We start from the raw sequence: 16,259 nt of genomic DNA on the forward strand, positions 1-16,259 counted from the left end.
CATGAATACAGACACAGTTTTCCTTATTCAGAGTGTTCTTATTTTTTTTTACATTTTTTTAAATTTGTGCACTGTATTCATACATCATAGTGGGATACAAACTTTTGTAGACATACATGCACACATTGCCCAGTCAGCCCCCACCCGATCCCCACCCCATTCTCTCCCCATCCCTCCCTCCCATGCTTGGCTTAGTGGTTGACATCTAGTATTATAGCAATTTATCCAAAATTAAAAATGATAATCTCACATAACAGTTTCATTTGTCTGATACCAAGCTTTTGATGACTTAAAGATAACATTTCAATATTTTCTTTTCACTTTCTTTCTTACCAGAGAATATTTTTTTCTATTTTTTTTAGGTGAAACTATCATATATTTACATATTTATTTTTCAGAAAAAAACTCTATCCTAATATGGAAAATGGAATCTAGATACCCAAAACGATCTTGAAAAAGAACAAAGCTAGAAGATACATTATTTTCTGATTTCAAACCATATAAAGCTACAATACTTGAAACAGTGTAGTACTGTTCTAAAGGCAGATATATAAACCATTGGAGTTAAATAAAAGCCTAGAGCTAAATTCTTCCCTATATTGTCAAGTTATTTTTGACAAGGTTTCCACGAACATTTGGTGGTAGAAATAATAATCTTTTAACTAAATATTGTTGAAACATAATAATTACATGGAAAAGAATAAAGTTGGACCCTTACCTAATCCCATATACAAATATCAACTCAAAATAGATAAAAGACCTAAATATAAATCTTAAGACTATAAACTTTTAGGAGAAAATCTGGGTCATAAAACCTCACAACATTGAAATTGGCAGTGATTTCTTGGTTATGATTTCAATGGCACAGGCAACAGAAGAGTATACAAACTCCCTAAAAAATAAATATTGTATATCCAAAGACAATGTAAACAGAGTTAACAGTTACTAATAGAATGGGATAAAATATTTCCAAATGCTATATCTGAAGGTATATTAATATTCCAACTAGAAATCCTAAAAATTAACAACAATAAAGGCAAACAATACCATTTAGAGATAGGTAAAAGACTAACATAAGTAATGAATCTCCACAGATAACCAATCTTAGTTGACCGTTGGATGGAAACTCTTGTTTCTCTGGTTCTGGTGTGTGTTACCTATTTCTTCTTTGTAGTTAATCTCTTTGAGTATTTTCTCTAGTGCTGGTTTTGAAGACATAAATTCCTTCAGTTTCTGTTTGTCATGGAAGCTTCTTATTTCTCCATCTATTTTGATAGAAAGTTTTGCTGGGTAGGAAATTTTTGGCTGGAAGTTGTTTTCTTTCAGAGTTTGGAATATGTTACTCCAAGCCCTTCTGGCTCTCATGACTTGGTTTGGGAAGTCTGGAGTGATTCTAATTGGTTTGCCTCTGAATGTCACTTGGCCCTTTGTTTTTGTTGCCTTTAAGATTCTCTGCTTGGCTTCCACATTGGTCATTTTGACAATTATGTGGCGTGGGGATCCTCTTCTCCGATCCTGTCTAAAGGGAGTTCTATAAGTTTCCTGGACCTGTGTACCGACCTCTTGCTCTATGTCTAAAAAATTTTCTGCTATTACTTCTTTGAAGAGATTGTTGATCCCTTTGGTTTCACTTTCTTTTCCCTCCTCTATTCCAATTATTCTTAGGTTAGCTCTCTTAAAATGGGCCCATATTTCTTCAATATCAGATTCCTGCTGTCGGATATTTTTTCCTAGATTAGAAACTATGCGTTCATTTTTTGAATGATCATCTTCTAAGAGCGAGATTCTGTTCTCCATGTGGTCTAATCGGTTGTTTGTACTTTGAATTGAGGCCTTTACTTCATTAATTGCATCCTTTATCTCTTTTTGGCTCTCTCTGAGTTCTTTTTGAAACACCTCTATTATTTCTACAGTTATTTTCCTGATTTGATCTTCTAGAAATCTCTGATTTTCTGTTTTATCGGGTTCTGATATTGTGGGGTTGTGGGCATTCATTGCTCCAGTATTATTCCTCTTTCCCATGATTTAGGAAGTTTGTGCCTTCTCTGGGTTCTTCCCTTGGGTCACTATGACTTCACTTAAGGTGCTCTGGATCTCGAGTCTGTAGTATCTCAGACCCCACTACTCCTTTACTGGGTTGTATCACAGAGTTTCCGACCCAGAGAGTCGATAGAAGCTGCTTTAGACTGTGGGGGGTGCCAGGTTGCATGTTCTCCTATGTTGTGATATCTCTGCCACTGCCCCTCCCCCACTGGGTCAAGTCCCAGGGAGTATAGTACTGGGATTTCTCCTCTGTGGCCTGCAATTTGACTCACTGTTCTTGAGTACGCAAATGTAGCTGTACTGGACTTGGTGAATTCTCTGCTGCTGCTGCCGGTGGCAATATGGCGCCGCTGCTACGCCCTCGGCAGTGAGGCTGGCGTATTTCTTCTTGGTTTTGATTTCCACTCTGAATCCCTGTGGCGTGTGCTGAGCTCAGCCACTGGGAGCTTTAGATTTTACCTGCAGCGAGAAATCCCGCCTGGCTGTTCCGCAGCGGCTCACCTCGGCTTGCTGTAGCCGTCTGGTGAATTTGCCGCTGCCGCCGGCAGTATGGCGCTGCTGCCGCGTCCTCAGGCATGAGGCCGGTTATCTCCTCTGTGGCTCTGAGCTCTGTTCTCAGTCCGCTTTCTCTCTGGAGCCTGGTGATTTTTTTGTTTCTGGTGATGGTGTTTTCTGGCTATGAAAGGCGCTGATTTTGTGGTAATGGAGATTGGTTGTTAGCAGGGCTCTTAAGCCCCGCTTTTCTCGGTCGCCATCTTCCCGGAAGTCCAGAGTGTTCTTAATTATGACAGTTCAAATTCTGAAATGCTGAATCATGGGAATAGCCATGTTTTCATTTCTTAAAGCTTAAAGCCATTTCTGGCAAAACTTTCATTATTGTACAGCACCCAGCTAAACAGAGGTGGTTTCCAGTTCACTGAAATATTGTAATTAGTTTAATGCAGTGCTGGAGACTAACTCAGGGCCTCAAATATGTTAGGCAAAGCACTCTACCACTGAACTACATCCCCAGCCCTACGTAGTTTGTTAATAATCTTGGCATTGGAATTAAACCCAGGGTACTTTACCACTGAGTTACACCCCTGACCCTTTTAATTTTTATTTTAAGATAGGGTCTAAGCTATCTATGCTGGCCTCAAACTCATGATCCTCCTATCTCAGCCTCACAAGTATTAGGATTAAAGTTAAATACCACTGCACCTGGCTCCCTTAAGTAGTTTATTAACTAAGATTTTTTTAGAGATAACTTCCTGAAACCAAGATTCTCTTTATCAGTTGTCTAATTTTTTGAACAGAAGGTAATACAGTTTGGGTTCACTGCTCATGTTCACATGCTAAGAAAACAGCACCGCAGAGGAAGAGGATCTATAGTATTCATTATCGCAATGTCCTTTCAGCAGCAATATCTTGAAAGCATTTCCCATACCATCAATGAACATGACATTTTCTAAACTCTGTAGCAAGATATACAAATAAGGTATTGCTAACATTTCCTTATCTTTAGTTTTCTTGTGCCTTTTTAATGGAGTGCGCGCGCACTCGCGCTCTGTGTGTGTGTGTGTGTGTGTGTGTGTGTGTGTAAGGGGGTTGGGGATTGACTCCTGGGCATTCTATTTCTGAGCTATACCCCTAGCCCTTTTTATTTTGAAACAGGGTCTCACTAGGTTGCTGAGGCTGGTCTCAAATCTGCCATCCTCCTGTCTCAGCCTCCCACGTACTGGAACTACAGGCATGTGCCACCATGCCTGGCTTAATGAGCCATCTTAACCGAACTTGGTTCCCTCAAACAGGGACTGGTGCAATAGACTGTTATCTGATTCCCAAGTTGTCTCCTTAAAGAAACGTCCTGCTCCTACCAAGTTCCCTTTACCCAGAACACTTTACCACGCAATCTTCATGTGGTTCTTGCTCTCATTTTATTCGTCTTTGTTAAAATGCCAACTCCTCAGAGGCCTTCCTTCCTTATTACCCATACAGAATAACACTCCATCCCATAATTCTCTATCCTCTTTTTTCAGTTTATTTTTCTTTTTATCACTTGAAACTCTTGTTTGCTTGCTAACTGCCTTGCACACTACAAGTTAAACTCCGCAAGGGCTAGAACGTCGTTTATTCAACACTAAATCCTCATCACAGAACAGGGCATGGCACTGAGGAGGCATTACAGTAAGAACTGTTGAGTGAAATCAGTTCTGAAAAATACACATCCAGCAAGGAAAGACTAATCATCCTGTAATCTTTTCAGCCCTAAAATTGTTTCTGGGGACCCATATTCTTTGTTTATAGTCTAAGCCTCTTAGAAGTGTGTTTTAAAAAAATTGCTCTAGTATTTGGAGGGAAAAAAAAAGACTCATGGATTAAAGTGTACATACAGTCGATACAACTGTCGAAATGTTTCAAAATACATAAGTAATGATTACTCAAAAGCAGGGCATGGTGGCACATGCTTGTAATCCTAATACTTGGGAGGCTGAGACAGGAGGATCATAGGTTCATGGCCAGCCTCAGATATTTAGTGAGGCCCTCAGCAACTTAGAACTTATTTCAAAATAAAGATAAAAAATAGTGCTGGGGGTTGTAGCTCAAGGGTAGAATGTTCCTGGGTTCAACCCCTGGTGTAACACACACACACACACACACACACACACACACACACACTCTACTTAAAAACATTGATTCCTTAAATATTAAAGTTATAATATGATCTAGCAATTCTACTTGTGTGAGTAGAATTGTAGAATATATACCCCAAATATGTGAAAATATTTATGCACCCATGTTCACATAACATTATTCACAACAGTCAAAAGATGGAAACAACTCAAGTGTGTGTGAACGGATGAATAGATAAATGTTGTATATACAGAATAAATATCATTCAGCCTTAAAAGATGATCTAGGGGTGTTGCTCAATGGCAGGACACTTGCCTAGCATGAGTGATACTCTAAATTTGATCCCCAACACTAAAAAAAAGGAAAGGAAGGAAAGGGAGGGAAGGAAAAGAAACAAAGAATACAGAGAAAGGGAGGAGACGGAATTCTGACACATGCCAAAACATGGATAAATCTTGAGGATTTCATGTTAAATGAAAAAATAAAAAGGTTCTGGAGATGTATGGCGGGGATTGTTGAATAACAATGTGAATGTACTTAATGTCACAAAACTATACACTCAAAACTGGCTAAAATGGTAAATATATTTGGGAAGTTGGGGGTACAGCTCAGTGGTACAGCATCTTGCCTAGTATATGCAAGGCCCTGGGTTTGAATCCGAGGAAAAGAGAGTGAAGGAAAGAGGAAGGGAGGGAGGTAGAGGAATACATGTTAGGTTTTTTGAAGCCATAAAAATAAAACACATTACTGCTTATGTATTTTGAAAAGAAAAAAACCAAAAACATAGTAGAGGCTAACCTGACTTATCCAAAGTCAAATACAGAGTAAAATGGCAAAGCCAAGACTAGGTATCAGATCTGTTGATCACACCTAGTGTATCTAGTGTGCACCCCCCCATACACAAGAAAGCATTTCAAAAGCTTCTGCAAAAAGGTGGCACACATCTTTAGTCTCAGTCCTTGGGAGGTAGAGATAGGACTGCAGGGTCCAGGCCAACTTGGTAAGACAGTTTAAAAAAAGTTACAAAGGGCTGGAGTAGAGCGCACCTGGATTCAATCCCTAGTCACTCATACCCACACACTGTGGCCCTATGTCTCTCCATATCTAATGCATTGCTGTTTTTGAAAAAGAACAAAAACAAGGGTGTACTCATTCAAGTCACCCCTCATGCCATCTTGGCATGGGGCTGTATTTCTATCCTCCGTATTTCTATTTTTCTAATAAACTTCTTTAAATCTTCAAAAAAAAAAAAAAAGAACAAAAACAAAAGACCTTAGGTTGCTAAAACTTTTACTTTCTCACCCATCTGAGGCTAAAAGGACTGATTTTAATCTCTGTTGTGTCCTGCACCGTTGTTGGCAAACAGTAAAAATGTCTCCTGATTATGTAATATCATCAACTCACGAGCACTGAACCCCAACCATAAGCAGGCTTCTCCACTCTCACTATTACTTGGTTTTTTCCTCTTTTGAAGGAGCTATTTTTGTAACATTGACTAATTTGTAATATTTGTATATCAACTATATCTCAATTCACTAGCTAGTCCCTCTAGATTATTTTGAAGTAACCTCAGATAGTCTATTATTTCATCTGTAAATATTTCCATATTTATTTCCAAAAGAAAGGATGTTAAACAACTACGGCATCCCGGCCACATCTCAAGTAATTAACAGCAGTTCTTTAATGCACAGCTCACATTTCTCCAGCTGTTTTATTTTTTCCTAGCTTGAATCAGGATCCAAATAAGGTCCATACATTATGAACAGATGACTCTGGGTCTTAAATCTCCTTTAACAAGCTTCAAGTTTCCCCTCCCTTCCTCCCTTTTTCTCTCCTGCCTTCCTATTTTGGGGTAAAGAAATCAGGCTCTCTGGTAGTTCTCATAATTTGGATTTTACTATCAGTTGATAGATCTAGAGACTTCATCACATTCAGGATTATTTTTGTATTTAAGGATGTTTTCTTTTTGCTGAGACTGTTTAATAGTTGTAGTGTATACTTCCAATAGTCAGTATAAAATGTATACTTAATTCTCATTCTATGATATTAAAAGTTATCAATGATCACCAATAGAATCATTAACTCCTTAGGGGATGCAAAATACTAACCTACTTGTGGGCAGATACTGTGGACTGAATCCAGAGGTTCCCTACCACTGAGCTACATCCCCCGCCCTTTTCATTTTTTATCTTGAGACAAGGTCTTACTAAGTTGCCGAGGCTGCCCTCAAACACAGTCCTCCTGTTTTGGCATCCCATGTACTGGGATTATAAGCATGTCCACTTCAATCCTTTGTAATTACCATTCTTAAGGGTCAAATTGTCCCATCTTTGAACAGTAGAAGCTTATTCAAATTGGCTCCTGAGACTTTTGACACAACCATACTCACCTCTAATATATCTTATTCCAGATATTTTGTACTTTTCTTGTCTTACTCCTGCTTGCCTGGCTTCTCTGCTTTAAGTAATATGGCCAGGTGTGGCGGCGCACACTTGTAATTCCAGAATTCAGAAGGCTGGGACGGGAGGATCGCGGTTCACCGACAGCCTCAGCTACTTAGTGGGGCCCTCCTTTCTTTTTTAAAAAAAGTCCTAACTCAAAAGCCTTGGTGGCACATGCCTGTAATCCCAGTACTTGGTATACGGAGTCAGGAAGATTGCAGTTTCGAGGACAGCCTCAGCAACATAGCAAGACTTTCTTTTTTTCTCTTTTTGGTGGTACTGGAGGTTTTCTACCTCCGGGCTATACTCCCAGACCCATTTTATATTTTATTTGGAAACAGGGTCTCACTAAGTTGCTGAAAGCCTCACTAAGTAGCTGAGGCTGGCTTCGAACCTGCGCGATCCTCCTGTCCCAGCCTCCCAAGCGGCAAGACTTTCAACAACTGTTTCAAAAACAAAAAATAAAATAAAATAAAAAAATAAAATTTAAATTTAAAATTATGGAAAGCTTGAGACAGGAGGATTGCAGGTTGGAATTTGAGTTCTTGCTGGCCTTGAACTTACAATCCTCCTGTCTCAGTTTTCTAAGCACTAGAATTACAAGTATGCTCTGCCACACCCAGATCTTTTTATTAATTTGCAACCCTTTCTATTATTGTTAAATATAAACAGAGAATATTCAAATTAGTCTTTAAAACTATTTTGGCTTTTATCATAAAATGTTTAATTTTTTATACAGTTGATATTGTCAGTTTTCTCCTTTGCAAACTTGTTTCATGCTTCTTGATATAAACATTTTTCTTATATCAGAAAATAAATTTACATATAAATACATAATGAGTTAGGACAGAATTTGAGAAAGTTCTTTTGTGTTATAATCTCCAAATTAGATGATGTGGGTAAAACTAATCAGAGAAGAAAGCTGATTTCAAGAGCTGACAGCATGGTTAGTATTGTTTAGGTAATACAGTGTATCATTTCTAAAATTTTTATTAAATCCTAAATGGGACCATAATTCAATTACCTGCTGTTGCTGGGATGAGATGGATATACCTGGAGGATGTTGTCAGTAGCCCCAGAAATGCAGGGTTAGGCTTGTCCTCTACTGAACTTCCTGGGCTCTCTGCGTCACTGACAGTTTTTTATCTGTAAGACAGCTACTTCTCTTCATCCACGGATGGGTTTGACCTCTGGTGTACTGCCTTGACCTTTTCTACACTGTTTTCCCTAAGTTTCTCTTAATGTCTTTATTCTCTGACCACAGACTAGAAAACAAGAGACAGGGTCTGATGACAGAAAGCAGTGTAGAATAAGGAAGTCTTCATCTTCAAGGGGATAAAGTAAAAGCTGCCACATTTTATGTTTTACCTCAAGCATTGGCCAGAATGTTTTGTTTGGCTCCACTCTTAATGCAAACACAAATAAATGGCTTTAATCAAGCTAAACAATCTCAAAACAAAATTAAAACACTATTAAATTTCCCCTGAAACATGCCTGACTTCACAGAGTCAACTCTTCACTATCCTGGGCTAGAGAATGAAGCAAATATCTAAAATTTGGAATATGCTCATTTTTTTCTAATAGATTCTTTGAAAATTCTACTTTATTTAAGTACTTCCTCTGAAACAGACTTATCATTTTCCTCTTTGCTTGTTCTAAACACTGTCCTTAAACATGCCACAATTTTCCTCACCTCAGAGCTTTTCTAACTGCTGCCCTTCTTGGAAAACTGTTGGTCCCGACTGTGGAACAGGCCAGGCCCACAGGAAGCAGCAGCCCCGCCCCGCTCCACCACGCCAGTTCTTTATAGTCCCTGGCACATCTGCTCGGGTGCCTTTGAAATATATATACACAAACCATCAAAATTCTGTGCGTGCTTAGTTTTGGAGGGATGTGGGAGCAATATTGAACCCAGGGAGATTCTGCATCCATGCACCCCAGCGCCCAGCTAATGTGTTTGATTTTATAAATCAAACCACCCAGCCAGGTGTGGTAGCTCCCGGTATTTGGGAGGCCGACACAGGAGGATCATAGATTCACAATCAGCCTCAGCAACTTAGGGAGATAATGTTTCAAAAAAAAAAAAATAGGTCTGGGTGCTCAGAGGTAGAATTTCCCTGGATTCAATTCCTAGTACCACAAGTACACACACACACACACACACACACACACACACACACACACACAAAATTTTTTTTGGTGTGCTAGGGGTAGAACCCAGAGGCTTTCTACCTCCGGGCTATACTCCCAGATCTATTTTATACTTTACTTGGAAACAGGATCTCACTAAGGTGCTGAGAGCCTCACTCAGTAGCTGAGGCTGGCTTCGAACCTGTGCGATCCTCCTGTCTTAGTCTCCCAAGTGCTGAGATTACAAGCGTGCACCACCACCCCCGGCTCATATACAAAATTTTTAAGATACTCAACTTCGAGGGGTGACATCAATTGATTCTCATGGAGCATATGGCATTCTCTGGTGCTAATGTTAAGACACTGACTTTCACAGTGTAGCTCTCCGAGCATTCCTTATTAGAGTCTTTCTTTTGGGTACTGGGGGATGGAACCCAGGGGCATTCTACTCCAGAGCTATACTCCTGGCCCTATTTTTTATTCTTTATTTTGAAACAGGGTCTCAAAGCTGCAAAGTCCTCACTAAGTAGTAGCTGAGGCTGTCCGCAAACTGTGATCTTCCAGTCTCAGCCTCCCAAATGCTGGGATTATGAGCACGTGCCACCACGCCCAACTGAGCCATATTTAATATCTCTTGAGAGAAAATAAAATCAATTAGTGACAGACCTCTGGAAATTTGAGATAAGTGAGCTACTATTTCACTTTCTCTTTTCCACTTATTTATTGGTAGTATTGGATACTGGTGGCACTACCTGCTGAAGCTGTTTTCAAACCTGTGATCCTCCTGTCTCAGCCTCCCAGTACTGAGATTACGGGGTGAAATCCACACCTGGCTTTCACCTTTCGTTTTTTTTATGGTACTGGGACCTCTGAGCTACACCCCCAGCCCTATTTTTTATTCTTTAATTTTGAAACAGGGTCTCACTAAGTTGCAGAGGACCTAAATAGCTGAGGCTGCCAGAGAACCTGCGATCCTCACCTTCCCTTTCTAGCTGACACAATCTCAGTTATGCTCAACTTCCAAAATTTACTCAACTTTTTTAAGATCAAAGAAAAATGGTTTTTACAAGTCATTAGTTTTTAATATGTTCACAGAGCCTCAAGCAATTTTAGAACATTTTTGAAACCCCCAAAAGAAGTCCGTAACCATGACAGTTACTTATGATTTCTCAATTCCCCAACCATAGAACACTACTCATCTCTATGTACTGGCCTACTTTGGACATTTTGCATAACAGGATTATGTAACATGTGCTCTTTTGTGACTGGTTCTTTTCACATCAGCACGTTTTTGAGGTTTATCAACACTACAAAACATATCCATATGCCACTCCTCTTTACACTTCTGGATCATCATGAATGATACTACTAGTGAACATCTGTGTACAGGTTGTGTGATACATAGTACATGTCTTCTGAGAATAGGCCTAAGAGTGGAGCTTTGCATGTATTGAGATTGCACCCAGAGGCATTCTACCTATGAGCTAAATCCCCAGCCCTTCTCTAAGTTGCTGAGGTTGGTCTCAAACTTACAATCCTCCTGTCTCAGCCTCCAAGTACTGGGATTATAAGTGTGCACCACCACATTTGGCTCTAATATGGTTTTTGGTACTAGGGATTAAACTGAGAGGAATTACCTCCAAGCTACACCCCTATCCCTATTCTTTACTTTTATTTTGAAACATCTTGCTAGGTTGATGAGAGTTTCACTACTTACTGAGGCTATCCTCAAACCTGTAATCCTCCTGTTTCAGCTTTCTAAGTGCTAAGATTATAAGCATGTGCCACCACACCCATCTAAACATGGATTTTAAATTGCTTATTTTCTAGTCCTCCTTTTCTCTTCTCCGCTACAAACTACAGAGTCAGGGTTGTTTTTGTTTTTTTTCATGGTGTATCTCTAGGACCTAGAAATATCTCTGGTGCATATAGTAAGTGTTCAATAAATTTTGTTTACTGCATTAACAGAAAAGTAAAAAGAATTAATTTCTCTGAATATGCCAGTTGAGCAGAGATATGAGGGACAGCTCATACTCAGGATGATAAAGTGAATCATAACTGCTGTTTGATCAAATTTATAATTAAGGTTTAATTTTTATAATACACGAGAGATGTCCATCTTTTTTTTTCAATGAATTTCAAGCGCTCATTTAACTCTTGTTGAATTTCCTCCTGCAATGGTTCACATTTTTTCCAGTCTTCTGCTTGTTTACCTCTCTTAGTAGATAACTCTGCTTCCTACTTACTTCACTGGTAAGACTAAGGTCAAACAAGTTGTCTACCGACATCAATATTTATTAGTATGCTATGGTCCTCTCTTTTATTTTACTACCCAAATTCTTCCTTCCTCCCTCCTCCTTGGATTGCATCCAAGGGCACTCTACTACTAGTTTCTTTATATTTTATTTTGAGACAGGTTCCTGAGGCTGGCCTTTGACTTAAAATCCTCCTGTCTCAGCCTAAATTGTTGGTGACTCTGTTTAAAAGTTATCTATATTCTGGTCTTCACTTCTCAAAATTCTCTATCTCAATCCCTTTAAAACTAAAGCTGGAGGCCGGGTGTGGTGGTGCACGCTTGTAATCCCAGCACCTGGGAGGCTGAGACAGGATGATTGCACAAGTTTAAAGCCAGCCTCAGCTACTTAGTAATGCCCTCAGCAAATTAGTGAGACCGTTTTAAAATAAAGTATAAAATAGGTCTGGGAGTATAGCCTGGAGGTAGATAAGCCCCTGGTTTCTACCCCCAGTACCACAAAAAATAAAATAAATAAATAAATAAATAAATAAATAAATAAATAAAGCTGGACATGTTAATTTGTGAGCCTCTCCCTACTGAAACTTGCCAACTGTTTCTCTCTCGGCTTTTACCTTCTTTGATGTCTTCATGATATCTAGAATCATTTTATTTTATCTTGAAACAGGATCTCGCTAGATTATTGAAATAATACTAAAATGTCTCACTAATAGTGTGAAAGATAAAGGTAGGGAAGGAAAATCAATTGGTTCTCTCTATACAAATGTCTTGTTTTTGTTGAAGACATCTTAGACATTCAGAGTCTTACTAAGTTACTGAGACTGGTCTCAAACCAGCAATCCTCTTGTTTCAGCCTCCCAACTACTGGGATTACAGGCCTGCCCTATTTTTAATTTTGAGACAGTTTCAAATTGCTAAGGCTGGCCTTGAACATGCAATCCTCCCATCTCAAGCTCCCAAGTACTGGGATTACAGGTGTGTGCCACCACACCCTGCTGGACTTATTACTTTTATTAAAAGTCTCTTCCCTTAGGATACCATATGGTCAGTTTTTCCATTTATCACTGTTTTCCCTCACTACACAAACATGGGCTGGCCCAAGGCTCAGCTCTTGGTCTTTATTCTTTTGTCTATACTGTGTCCTATGAATCAACATCACTGCCTTCACTTATCCAAGAATAAAGTACTTGGGCTAGGGATATAGCTCCATATAAAGGGCTCACCTAGCATGGGCAAGGTTGTCGTTTGATCCTCAGTAGCTAAAAAGACAAAAAAGCGATAACTTGAAAATTTACAACTCCAGCCTCTTCTCTCTCAAGCTCCAATCTTAAAACTCCCAGCTGGATAGTTCTCTCTGATGTCTCTCACCGCAACATACCAAACTTTCAAAAAGGGGTAATTTTTAAAGCATCTGACAAATACTAGGTTTTCAATACATGTGTGTGAAAGTTAAGGGTAGGGAAGGAACAAAATTAGTTCTCTCTATACAAATGTCTTGTTTTTCCTGGAAATACCTTGGACATTCAGGATCAAAACCATAGGCATTTCTACTTCACCCCTCTCCTCTGACTCAGCAATCCTACTGCAAACAAGTTAGACAAAGTTATTACTTATTATTTCAAAATCACACACACACATCTCATACAAAATCAGACTTTGTCTCTGTCTCTAGTCTAATTCATCTAGCACACCAACACCAAATTATTTGTCCTAAAGTAATGACGATTCAATTAAGAATACAGAGTAAGAACAAACTCCAAGCCGTAAACCTTACCTCCTGTTCATACTTTACATTTTATACAATAAGTCAAAAGAGGAAAGAGGGAACAAAAAGGAATCCTGGTTAGTTTGGGAAACACCATTTTAGGCCACTTCTGTAGAATTATTCATTAAACAAATACTTGAGTACCAATTATGTGCCCAGCACTGTGGTAAGTGTTGAGGGTTACAGTGATAAATAACAAAGTCTTGGCACTTATGTTCCTACAGTCCAGTGAGAGAAACAGACATTTAATCAAATAGTTAAATAAAGAAGCTAACACTGGTAAATGCAATGAAACACATGTGCGGCTATGAGAACACATGAGGAGAATGACAACTGACAGAGCTGTGGTGCTGGGGTGAAGGCAGAGTAACCAGTTCAGCAAATTCTAGAAACAGAAAGCCGAGGTGGCTGGTGCAGAGAACGAAGGCAGGTGGAGGAAAGAGCGATGTGGGATGAGGCAGGGCAGGTAGGCAGGTGCCAGTTATGTACATCCCTGCAAGGGCTTGGAGTCTTGCAGCTAGGAAATCTTTTTAATTTTGCTTAATTCAGCCTTTCCAAACTTAATAATGGAAACCTTTCTAAACACACACACACACACGCACGCACGCACGCATGCACACACTAATGAGCCATGTATAGTGTCCCATGGAGATGCTTTCAAGCATATTATAGTAATTAAGGTACGAAAAAAGGGTTGTACTAGCCTAATGATACATTTCTGGGGGGGAAAAAAAAGCACAAGAAAAGTGATTATTCTTCAAAAATTAAAAAAAGTACTGTAATCAAGCCGGGTATGGTGGCACACGCTTGTAATCCCCGCGCTTGGGAGGCTGAGACAGGAGGATCATGCAGGTTCGAAGCCAGCCTCAGCTACTTAGTAAGGCTCTCAGCAACTCAGTGAGACCCTGTTTCCAAATAAAAGATAAAAAAATGGGTCTGGGAGAATAGCCCGGAGGTATAAAGCCTCTGGGTTCCATCCCCAGTACCACCAAAAAAAAAAAAAAAAAAAAAAAAAAGTACTGTAAAACAGTTAATAGAGCAGACCTGAGAATGTTATCCTTAGAAAGGCCTGCTTGCAAAGTTGGCCCTGGAAAGTCTCTAGGAACATGGGACTCTGAGTGTCATCATTCCCTGAATATAAGGATGATTTACTGTGCCTGAACAACAGTTTTGACAAACAGTATAGTGTATACTCCTGGAAGCTAGGTAGAAGGTGCCTCTGTAGCCAGACCCCAACAAAACCTCTGCACACGGAGTCTCTAATGAATTTCCCTGATAGACAACATATCACACACGTTATCATGTGCCCATGCTGAAGGATTAAATGTGTCCTCTGTGATCCACTGGGATAAGACTCATGGAAGCCTGTGTCTAGCTTCTTCTGGACTTTGCCCCATTACCCTTTCCCTTTGTATCCTTTTGCTGTAATAACTTTTAGCTTTGAGTCATACCAAAGCTGAGTCCTACTAGTGAATCACCAACCCTGGGTTTGATCATGGGGATCTCAACACAGGTAAAGAATGAGATAATGTGAAATGCCTTCCTCTTCCTCTATTTTCCTCAAATGAGATGATATTATTTTAGGATAGTTGGTATTCGGATATAAAGCTATATCTATTTAAAATAGATATAAAGCTATTTTTATATAAAAAACTATTCAGAGCTGGGTGTGGTGGTGTATACCTGTAATCCCAGTACTTGGGAGGCTGAGACTGGAGGAACATAGGTTTAAGGCCAACACACAGTAACTTAGCCAGACTCTGTTTCAAAATAAAAAAGTAATACTAGGTGTGGTGGCACACATCTGTAATCCCAGTACTTGGGAGGTTGAGACAGGAAGATTGCAGGTTTGAGGCCAAGCCTTAGCAACTTAGCAAGACCCTCAACAATTTAGAAGACTCTGTTTCTAAATAAAAAATAAAATGGTATATGTGTGTATAGCTCGAGGTAGAAGGCCCTGGGTTCACTTCCAGTACGGAATGACAAATATTACATAAATCCAATTATATAAGGTATCTTTCTAGGCCTGGTCACTATCCAGACTCATTAGTGATTATCTACAATAGTCAAATTCATAGTCAGACCGAAATGGTGGTTGCCAAGGGTGGGTATCTGGGGAGATGACAAGTTACTACCCAACAGGAAAAATTCCAGGTAATCAAGATAAATAAGCTCTAGAGAGCTGTTGTACAATACTGTACCTAGTGCATAATAATGCACTATACACCTAAAAATTTGTTGGGGATAGACCACATACTGTGTCACAATAAAATTAACTCTCTCTCTCCCTCCCTCCTCCCCCTCTGTATATATGTATATGTGTGTGTATGTATATAAGGCAATGTATAAATAATGGGAATAGAGTAAGGTGTCATGGTGCATGCCTCTAATCCCAGTACTTGGGAGGCAGAGACAACAGGATCAGGTTGAAGGCCAGCCTCAGCAACTTGTAAGGCCCTCAGCAACCTAGTAAGACCTTATTTCAAAGGACAGGTTAGGGGTATAGCTCAGAATAAATAAATAAATAAAAGCATGATGAACAACATATGAGGACTAGAAAACCAGGCAAGAAAGGAAGGCTTGAGAGCTGATGAGATAAAAGACAATAGTCAGTCTCTGACTCTGTCTCTCTCCCTGGCATGGTGGACACACCAGTAATCCCAGCTACTCAGGAAACTGACAGAGGAGGCTCACCAGTCTAGGCCCCCCTAGACAACACAGCAAGAGCCCATTTAAGAAGGAAATGATGGAGAGAGAAGAGAAAGGGAAGGGAAGAAAGCAATGCCATTTTCCTTCTATAGAGCTGATAAAGGAGACCAAAATAGAGCATCCAGAGATAGAGGACGGCCAGAAGAATGCAGATTCATAGAATTCAAGGGATGAAACTGAACTGGACGTGAACACCTGACTTGTAGAAGCTGGCTCCTTTCTACAAGTGCAGCTACAAAAATGTACTGAGAAGTGCGACAGTGGTAGAGAGGGATGTGGAACTCTGAAAAGGTATGTGTGAGGA

The 16,259-nt window shown here is 39.7% G+C and overlaps 1 protein-coding gene across 1 annotated transcript in view; it reads right to left on the reverse strand.

Moving 5' to 3' along the window:
• Positions 1-16,259, reverse strand: part of BTBD7 (BTB domain containing 7) — a gene marked incomplete at both ends in the record, with an annotated part of 109,627 nt that overhangs the window by 71,957 nt on the left and 21,411 nt on the right. The gene's annotated exons all lie outside the window — the stretch shown is intronic.

This window comes from Muscardinus avellanarius (genome assembly GCF_963383645.1).
Source record: "Muscardinus avellanarius genome assembly, chromosome: 12".
Lineage (NCBI taxonomy): Eukaryota > Metazoa > Chordata > Mammalia > Rodentia > Gliridae > Muscardinus > Muscardinus avellanarius.